This window comes from Furipterus horrens, unplaced genomic scaffold (genome assembly GCF_987537825.1).
Source record: "Furipterus horrens unplaced genomic scaffold, mFurHor1.1.pri manual_scaffold_10, whole genome shotgun sequence".
Taxonomy (NCBI): Eukaryota; Metazoa; Chordata; class Mammalia; order Chiroptera; family Furipteridae; genus Furipterus; species Furipterus horrens.
The window spans coordinates 51,946,030-51,955,217 of NW_028327180.1; the positions used below are offsets into that span (position 1 = coordinate 51,946,030).

General features: G+C 47.1%; 1 protein-coding gene across 2 annotated transcripts in view; it reads right to left on the reverse strand.

Annotated features, from left to right (window-relative positions):
• LOXL2 (lysyl oxidase like 2) overlaps positions 1-8,046 on the reverse strand; it is a 95,254-nt gene extending 87,208 nt beyond the window's left edge. Inside the window, exon 1 of one of the 2 annotated variants that reach the window (XM_090290148.1) lies at positions 7,717-8,046. The gene's annotated coding sequence lies outside the window, so the exon portion shown is untranslated. The remainder of the gene's footprint in view (positions 1-7,716) is intronic. The other variant, XM_090290147.1, reaches the window with a different exon arrangement.
• Positions 8,047-9,188: the final 1,142 nt, after the last annotated feature.

Sequence of the window (9,188 nt, forward strand, 5' to 3'; positions counted from 1 at the left end):
TATTTACCCATATACCCCAACCTTGCTCCCATCAAAACATTCTCTTACCTATGATTCTGTTTCTTTTCTGCTTCTTTATTTTGTTTTTTAGAATTATTGATAGATATGTATTTATTGACATTTTATTTTTCATATTTTTATCTCTTTTTCTTAAAGAAGACCCTTTAACATTTCATATAGTATTGATTTGGTGGTGATAAGCTCCTTTAGCTCTTTCTTTTTGGGGGGGGGAGCAAGAGAGAAGGAAGGGGGAAGGAGGAAGGGGGAAGGAGGAAGGAGGAAGGAGGAAGGGGGAAAGGGAGAGAGTGGAAGGGGGAAGGGGGAGTGGAGATGCCAGGTCACCTCCAAGGACCCCTAGAAGTTGTCTCTAGCTCTTTCTTATTGTCAATTCTAAATGACATCTTTGTTCAGCAGAATAATGTTGGTTGTAGGTCTTTGCTTTTCATCACTTTGAATATTTCTTGCCAATCCTTTCTAGCCTACAAAGTTTCTTTGGCGAAATCAGATGACAGTCTTATGGGGGCTCCCTTGTAGGTGACTAACTGCTTTTATCTTGCTGCTTTTAAGATTATCTCTTTGTCTTTAAACTTTGACATTTTAATTATGATGTGTCTTGGTGTGGTCCTCTTTTTTAGGACGCTGAGCTTCCTGGACTTGTCTGTACCTTCACCAAGTTAGGAAAGTTTTCTGTCATTATCTTTCCAAATAGGTTTCCAACTTCTTGCTCGTTCTCTTCTCCTTCTGGCACCCCCATGATGCAAATGTTGATATGCTTTAAGTTTTCCCAGAGGCCCCTTACACTATCCTTATTTTGGGGGGATTCTTTTTTTTTCTTATTGTTTTGATTGATCGTTTTTTGATTCCTTATATTCCAAATCACTGATTTGATTCTAGGTCTCATTCACTCTTTTGCTAAGTCCTTGTAAATTATTCTTTATTTTAATTAGTGTATCCTTTGTTTCTAACTAGATCTTTTTTCTGCTGTTGAGGTTCTCACTAAGTTCCGTGAGCATCCTTATAACCACTATTTTGAACTCTGCATCTATTAGTTTGCTTATCTCCATTTTGTTTAGTTCTTTTCTGGAATTTTGCTCTGTTTTTTCATTTGGGCCATGTCTCTTTGTCTCCTCATTTTGGCAGCTTCCTGTATTTGTTTCTATGTATTAGGTAGAGCTGTTATATCTCCCGGGCTGGTAGAGTGGCCTTATTTAGTGGGTATCCTGTAAGGTCCAGTGGCACAGCCTCCCCTGTCATCCAAGCTGGGTACTTGACGTGCACCTACTGTGTGGGCTTGTACACCCTCCTGTTATAGTTGAGCCTTGACTGCTTTTGGCATGTCCAAGGTCAGCCAGCACCTGTGTTCTGTCCGGGGTCACACAGCATAAAATACAAAGCAATCTGTTAATGGTGGTTACTTGTACTGGACTTGGAGGTGCCCATGTGAAGCTGTGAACCAAGGCTGGCTGCTGCTAATACTGGGCCTGAGGGCACTTAGCGAGAGGTATGGGGCTTGCTGAAGCCAGATGCTACTTGTTTGAGAGAATTTAGGAAAATCTGAAGTATGGGCCAAGACAAGCCATTTATATGAAAAAGCCACTGGAAACAGCTTGGGTGAGCCCATACATTGGGTGGGGCAGGGTCTCAGGGAATCACCAGGATGGGGCAAACAGTGTGAGCCAGGTTGATGGAGTCTCAGATATGGTGCCCACCTGCCGGTTTTGTGGCTTACTGAGGGGAGGGTTCAGTAAAGGAACAGTGGCCTCTCACAGCACTTCTGTCTGAGAGAAAGCTTGCCCTCAGCTCTTGCTGTAATGCTGGAAAACTCAGTTCCTCCCCATATGTCTCTGGTGCCTTTCAATCTGCTGTCTCCGTGCTGGAGCTCAGAGGGAGTGAATCCGAGTAAGTCTATGCACAGGCCATTTAAGAACTGCCAAGGAGTCTAGCAGTTTCTATCTTCCACAGCCTCACTCCCCACTGGTTTTTACAGCCAGAAGTTATTCTGACTTCTTTTTTTGGAACTGGTACCCTGGACTGGGAGACATGGTGTAGATCTTGGACCCTTTGCTCCTGAGATATCCCTCCTGGTTTTTATCTGCCACGTGTGGGTGTCGGACCAGCCCGTTCAGCATCTTCACTCCTCCTACCAGTCTAAATGTAGTCTCTTCTTTAATTCTGGAGTTGCAGGACTTCCATTAAGCTTGATTTCTGATGGCTCTGAATGATGGTTGTTCTGTAGTTTAGTTATAATTCTGATGTGGTTGTGTGAGAAAGCGATCCGTGTTAACCTACACTGCCATCTTGACTGGAAGCCTCTATAATTTTTTTTTAAGTGGGAAAAGTTGGCCTAGATACAAAGAAATTGTAGCCCTCATACATTGCTGGTGGAAATGTAAAATGGTGCATCCACTGTGAAAAACAAACATGGTTTCTCAAAAAGTTAAACATAGAATTATCACAGGACCCAGTAATTTCACTCCTACTTATATACCCAAGAGAACTGAAAACAGATATTCTAACAAAAACTTGTATACAAAAGTTTATAGCAGCGCTATTCATAATAGTTGAAAGGTGGAAACAACCCAAATGTCCATCAACAATCAATGGATAAACAAAATATGGTATATCTGTACAATGGAACAGTACTTGGCCATAAAAAGGAGCGAAGTATATATACATGGATGAAGCCTGAACACATTATATGAAATAAACTAAGCCAGACAAAAGACCCTATATTATATGATTCCATTTATATAAAATATCCAGAATTGGCAACAAACAGACGGAAAGTAGAGTAGTGGCTGTTTGGGAGTGAAGGTGGAGGTTGAAGGAAAAGGAGGCTATGGCTAAAGGGTACAGGTTTCTCCTTGTGGCAATGAAATACATGTTGTAAAATTAATCATGGTCATGGCTGCACATACCCGTGAAATACTAAAATCCACTCACTGGCTTTGACACTCTAAATGGGTGACTTGTATGTTATGTGAATTATATCTCAATTAAGCTATTTAAAAACCTGCCTAAATGGCATTTTAGCTTAGCAGTATCTATTTATTAAGCTTCTAATACATGGCAAGCATTGTATTAGGCAGCAGGAATTCCAAGATGATACTGACATGGATTCACAAGGAGTGCATGGTGTACTTAGAGGAGCAGTAACAGCACAGAAACAGGCATAGAGATAGAACTAGGAGGCAGTGACTGTAATTGGGGGTGAGGAACAGAGAAAGCTTTAGACAGTCATGACCTGGGCAGGTTTTAAAGGAAAGTTTGCATCTGACATGTAGGTAGGAAGCAGGGTGGTAAGAACAGGGTATTTTGGGAGTCCTGTGGGGTTCAGAATTGTAAGAGGAAAAGTGAAAGGGCTGGACAAATGGGTGTGGCAGGGCAAAGTGGAGGAGGTGAGGCTGGAAAACAAGCTGAGGATGGTGAGGAAACACGAATGTCACACTAAGAAATGTTGAGTTTTCCCTTTGGGGATGAAGACAGAGCCGATGAGAGGTAAGCAGGAGGGTGACCCATGCACCAAATGTGGAAATAAAAGTTTTGGAAATAAGGTTTTGTTTCTTTACTTGTGATCTATGGCCACCTTCTCACTAGAACAGCAGAGAGACCAGCTGCGACACAGGCTGTATGAATTGTAAAACCTAAAATATTTGTTATCTGGCCCTTAGAGAAAAAGTTGACCCATCCCGGTTCTAGAAACATCACCGTGGCTACTCCACAAAGGTTGGTTTCACATAAGTTAAGACCAAGGGAAAGGAAGCCGGTTATGGAACTAGCCTCTGTGGGCCATGGATGACACCGGGTACTGGCGTGACATTGTGGTGACAGATGATGGAGGGGCTGGTAGTAGTTGGCTGGGGAGGTGGGCATGACTTTGAGAGCTGCCAGGAAGAAAGAAAAATATATGGGAAATATCAATTTAAGAAAATCAGAAGTACCTCTGAAAAGGAGTAGAGACCCCACAGGGCTTCGCTGGTGTCTAAATTTTAGTTTTTTCTTCTTAGTCATTAGAACGATACCTAAACACCATGTTTAGCAGAGCACTCTCAGGCAGGCCACCTGGATTCAAGGCAGCTTAAAATGATTTTATGGATTGTTCTTACAATTTTATGGACATGCTGGAGCAATTCCAGATAACCAGATGAACAGCCTTTCTCTCTTCATGGATAAAAACAGAAATCTGTCCAGATATATGCTTGGGATTGGTGGCATTTACCTATGCACACTATTTAGGGGGCTAGGTTTACTTTAAAAATGTACTTTATTCAAATTTATATTTGTGTTGGTGTTATAAAAGCTTTAGAAAGATATTTAGGAAAATAACTTTCTTTCTAGATCTTTGAGACCAGTAGGTGCTCTGGAAGCTTGTGCTGCTTATGCCAGGACATCCGTGGTACCCAGGACAAGGCCGGCGGTGGGGAAAGTTCATGGATCCAAGTTCAAGGACAATATAAAGACATTGAGCAAATTAAGCTGTTCTCAAGTCATCGACATAAGTTATTTTCTCAGAAAACATGTTTTCCAGGCAAGCGACATGATTTCCTCAGAGGATACTTAGTATTATGTTGGCGACATATCAAGGGAACATATGGGAGCTGTTGCCACTGGACGTCCATGTGGCCAGCTGTGTCTGCTTGTCTGACAGAGATTTCAACAATGAAAAAACAAAAAAATACCACCATTCACATATAAAATGATAATATAATATTAAAGGTATTCCAAGGGAAGGGGATCAAAAAGCATTGGCAAGAGGAACTTCTTAGCTGTGATCCTGATCACATCCTCATTAAGCCACTGGGTCAGTTCTCACTCTGCACCTATACTTGCCACACACAACTTGCCCGAGTAGATTGTTTCTGCCAAGGGAAATGCAAAAGATTTTTAAAACCCTGAGCAGAAATATTATCTAAACTGCCACCGTCATGCTTTCTCGTCCTTGGACAAATGGCTATTCTGAAAGGGTGGTCCTGGTGCCTAAAGGCTTCTCTGACACAGGCGGTGGGGCCAGACTGGCCAGCACACTTATCCAGGTGTGTTCCTTGCCACCCATGCACCATGCTTACCAGCAGGGGTACAGCTGTAATTCCTAGGATAAGGTCTGAAGACTTGCTTCAACCTCAATATGGCTGCAGACTTAGAAGATTAGCAGCACATTGCTGGGGACGTGTCCTGTGGACATCCTCTTGGCTCCGCCTCTTCTGCCCACAGTCACCAGTCCTGCTGGTCCTGTGGCCTGGAGCAGGGCAAGCTCCAGTCACACCATCTGACCCTCCTGGCACACCAAGGGTCCCAGAGAGTGGGTGCGTCTGTGTGACACTGCCATGCAGATTGACCACGAGGTCTTTCCCAAAGAGGAATGAGCAATAGTAATTAGCAGCCCCAGGAGAGGGGAACTAGACCTCCTAATGCTCCAAAATGATAACGGTAGGAAGCTACTGAAGCTGCTGATGTGGACTCACCTAGAAATTCTACCCGCATGGAGACAGCCCGCTGGCTAAGGGGGAAGAGAATGCATGGTTGCCAGAAGGCGGGGTGGTTTAAAGTTAATGCTGTGCCTCTTTTGAGTTCTGCTGTTGAATAATGGGATTGGAGGAACCCAAATAAGGAATACCACACAATATGAATAAACTATAAAAATGAAAATAACTCAGATCAACTAAAAGGACATTTTGGGGAAAATTAGGAACATTTTAAATATGGAGTGGGTATTAGATGATACCAAAGAATGACTGGTAATGGTTATTTAATATTCTATTTTTAGAGATCACACTGAAATACATAGGGATGCAATGATTTGATGTTTGGGGTTTGTTTTGAAAAACTTTAGTTGAAAAAGAAAGACAAAAGGGATAGGTAAAGCAAGGATGGGAAAATGTTGAGATGGAAAAATAGCTATTATTGTACATATTTGAAATTTCTCAGAAAAATGACTTCTCAATAAACAATGCAGAATTTTCTGAAACATTAGAAAGCTTCACTGATGGCCTTCTATGGTCTTGGGAAAAGGCAGGAAGGGGGCCAGCCCGGAGAACGGCTGTCAAGGAGACAGAGGTAGGAGACACTGTGGAATTTTCTGCCTGTGTTGCAGGAAAATGTCAGGTGCAGACTTTGTCTCCAGACCTAAGTTTCATAGTTAGCTTTGCCACTTAACAGCTAAGTGGCCTTAGACCAAGTCATGTTTTAACACAAAGTCACGGAGAGACAGATGCATGCAGGCGTCCATGCACACACACGCACACACATATCACTGAGACTCAATTCCCAGGCTTCCACGGGGTGCATGTGTGCATTTTGCCATGAGTTTGAGGGTCATTCCAGGGACAGACACTAGGAACCAGGAAGGGGAAGAGGTCAAAGGGGATGGGGGAGATGAATCATTCAGCTAAGTCAGTGACTCAGTCGTTTCATCTGGGAACTGACCAGAGATATGAACAATTCATCTTTCTCCTAAATCCCATCCCTGACCATGAAGTTCACAATACACCATAAATAATACTAAATAATTCCACTAAACGCGACAAATGGGCTTGGCGGGCGGGGGGGGCGGGGGGGCGGGGGGGGGGCACTGCTGGATTCCAGGACAGAGAGGCTATCGGTGGTGCAACAGACAGGAGGAGTTCGAGTACCACACTGACTAACCCAGTGGCCTTGATCTCCAGCACTTGTCTCTTTCGCAAAAAGAAACGGTTGGACTGGTCTCTGCAGTTCCAAGATTTTAGACGACGAAATTAATTTGGGGCATGTTTCTGACTTTCATGCATATATCTCCTCCCATCAGGACTTGAGGTTTCCTAAACAGGAGTAGTTAGTCCCCTGCCTCCGGGGCGTCCCGCCGCCGCGTCCCCTCATCTCACCCCTGCTGGCATTTTGTGACGTTTACTGGGGTGGTGGGATGAGAGAAAGGAATCTCAATAACGCTGGTTTCTTCCAATCATTTCTATTCTTCATGCGGCGCTGAGGTACAGCGACACCTCAGGCAGGCAGCAATACTCGGGCGCAGTGGCCAGAGCGCCTGCGTAAAAGTTGCCGTCACCGAGGACAGCAGGAGTATCTCGCACGACTAGGATTAGCTCTACCCCAGAGAGATCCTGCACACACCACCCGGCCCGACCCGTGTTGATTCGTTTGTGGTGGTTCTTTCCTACTCCAGGGCCTCTCTGTCATAATGGCAGGCGAGGTTCTTTGGACCCCGGACTAGCCAGGGCGACCTGGCTTGCGAACCGCATCTTTCCTCCCACAGGACTCTGGGCGCTCGGGCGCTCAACCGAGCCTTACTGAAAGGCTGAGGAGAAAACCCAATTCCAGGCACTGGGTGCTGGAGTTCCCAGGCTCAGCCCCAGTGGTCCCAACCCCGACTCCGCTCCAGTCCCTGCGCTCAACACTTCCAAAGCTGTCTCTCAGTGCGACCCCCGTTCCCTGCGCGCTCCACATCCCTCAAAACCAGAACTCCGGGCACGAGCACAGCCCCAGTGTCCCTGGTCCCTCGCTGCACCTCCTTAGGGACCTATCGCACAGTAAGCCTCGACTGGCACAGTTCTGCCTGGATGCACGCGCCTCAGGCGAGCAAGTAACCGAGCGCCCCACTCCTTGGGGAACGCCAGCGGCATCTCCTGACCCGGCTTCAGAACGGTGGGGCAGGGTGGGTCCCTCCGAGGCGGGAGGGGCACCCGCTGGCCTGCACGTCCCGAATCTCTCCGAGCAAAAAGCCCTCACCGTGTGTGCCGCCGCCCGGGTCTGGAAATCCGAAGCACGGCGATGAGACGACCTCGCAAAGAGGGGTGCAGACCCTGCGCGGACGCTCTCGCTTCCCCTCGAACCGCTGCGCTCCCTGGAGGCCACAGGGAGCGCTCTTACTTGGAAGAAGGGGTCCGCCCTGGCTTGGCTGGAGCCAGGTTTTCCACGGTGGCCCTGTCCGCGCCCCGCCGCCGAGTCCCTTTCCCACAAAGGGGCGGTTGAGGGGAGAGAGAGAGAGAGAAAGAGAGAGAGAGAGAAAGAGAGAGAGAGAGAGATAGGTCCGAGTTCAGGGAGCCGCGGGCTGGAGTAGCTCCTTTACGCTTTTCCCGGTATTTTTAACGAGAGTCAGACAGCAAACCCCTCCCCGAGCCCACCCCCTCCCAGAGGGCGGCCACCGCATTGGCCCGGCCTCTTGTAATTGGAGAGCGGTTACTCCCGGGGTCGAAGGCTGTGCCGGGAGACTGCGCGCTAACAGCGCAGCCCTTGCAGACTCTTCCCGCCCAGGTTCCCGAAGTCTGAGAAGCAAGGAGGGGGTCTTTTCTCGAGTACATTCCTTCACTCCCCACCTCCTCAACGCTGCTGGATTTTAACCCGTTGATGTCCTTCTCACCAACATTAGGGTCCGACACTGATTCAGCTCACTGCCTGGTACATAGTAGACTCTCAATAAAAATTGATAAATGAAGTTCAGAAGCTTTCATCCATTTTTCCCGGGTTTCTCCTCGATGGGAAAAGCGGATTCCGAACGTGAAACAGCAGCCTCCTTTCGTGCAGCAGATCACACCTCTGGCCTCTGCCAAGGCGCTCTCTCTGAGGATCCGTTATCTCCTTTGTGAATTAAGACTTTGGTTTCAGGACGCTGGCCATCGCTTCCACCGGGCGCAAGCAGGCTTGAGAATAAGACAGCCGAAGTCTGAAACCTCCTTCCCTCCTTACATGGGGTGACTTGGGGGGAAGAACAGTAGTCGCCTTCTGGCTCCACACCTGCCCAGACCCACAGTGACCAATAAGGTACAACCCCTGGGACCAGTCCCAGCCACTGGAGGTGGAGGTGGTTTGGGGAGGAGACAGCTTTAAAACAAGGCTCCAGTCTGTGAGCCTCTGCAGAAGAACCTGGTAGTGGACTGTCAACAGATGCCGTCTGTATCTTCCTCTGCCTCCTTCTTCGGCTCTCCGCCCTCAGCCACTCCCTCCCTAGCAAACCCACAGCACCCAGGGTGGTAGCCGGTGACTTCCAGTCACAGCCTCAGCTCAGACTTCTCTCCTCGCCCTAGATTTGCAAATCCACTGGAATCCCCTTGGCCGTCTGAACATTCCCATGGCCATAGCTAACCTAGCAAGCCCCTAATTCACAGCCCACCCCAACCCCTGTGAATTCTGCCAGGCAGAAACAGGGTCTTCTCAGGCTCCTCCTTTTACCTTGCACATTGAATAGATCCCCTAGATTAGTG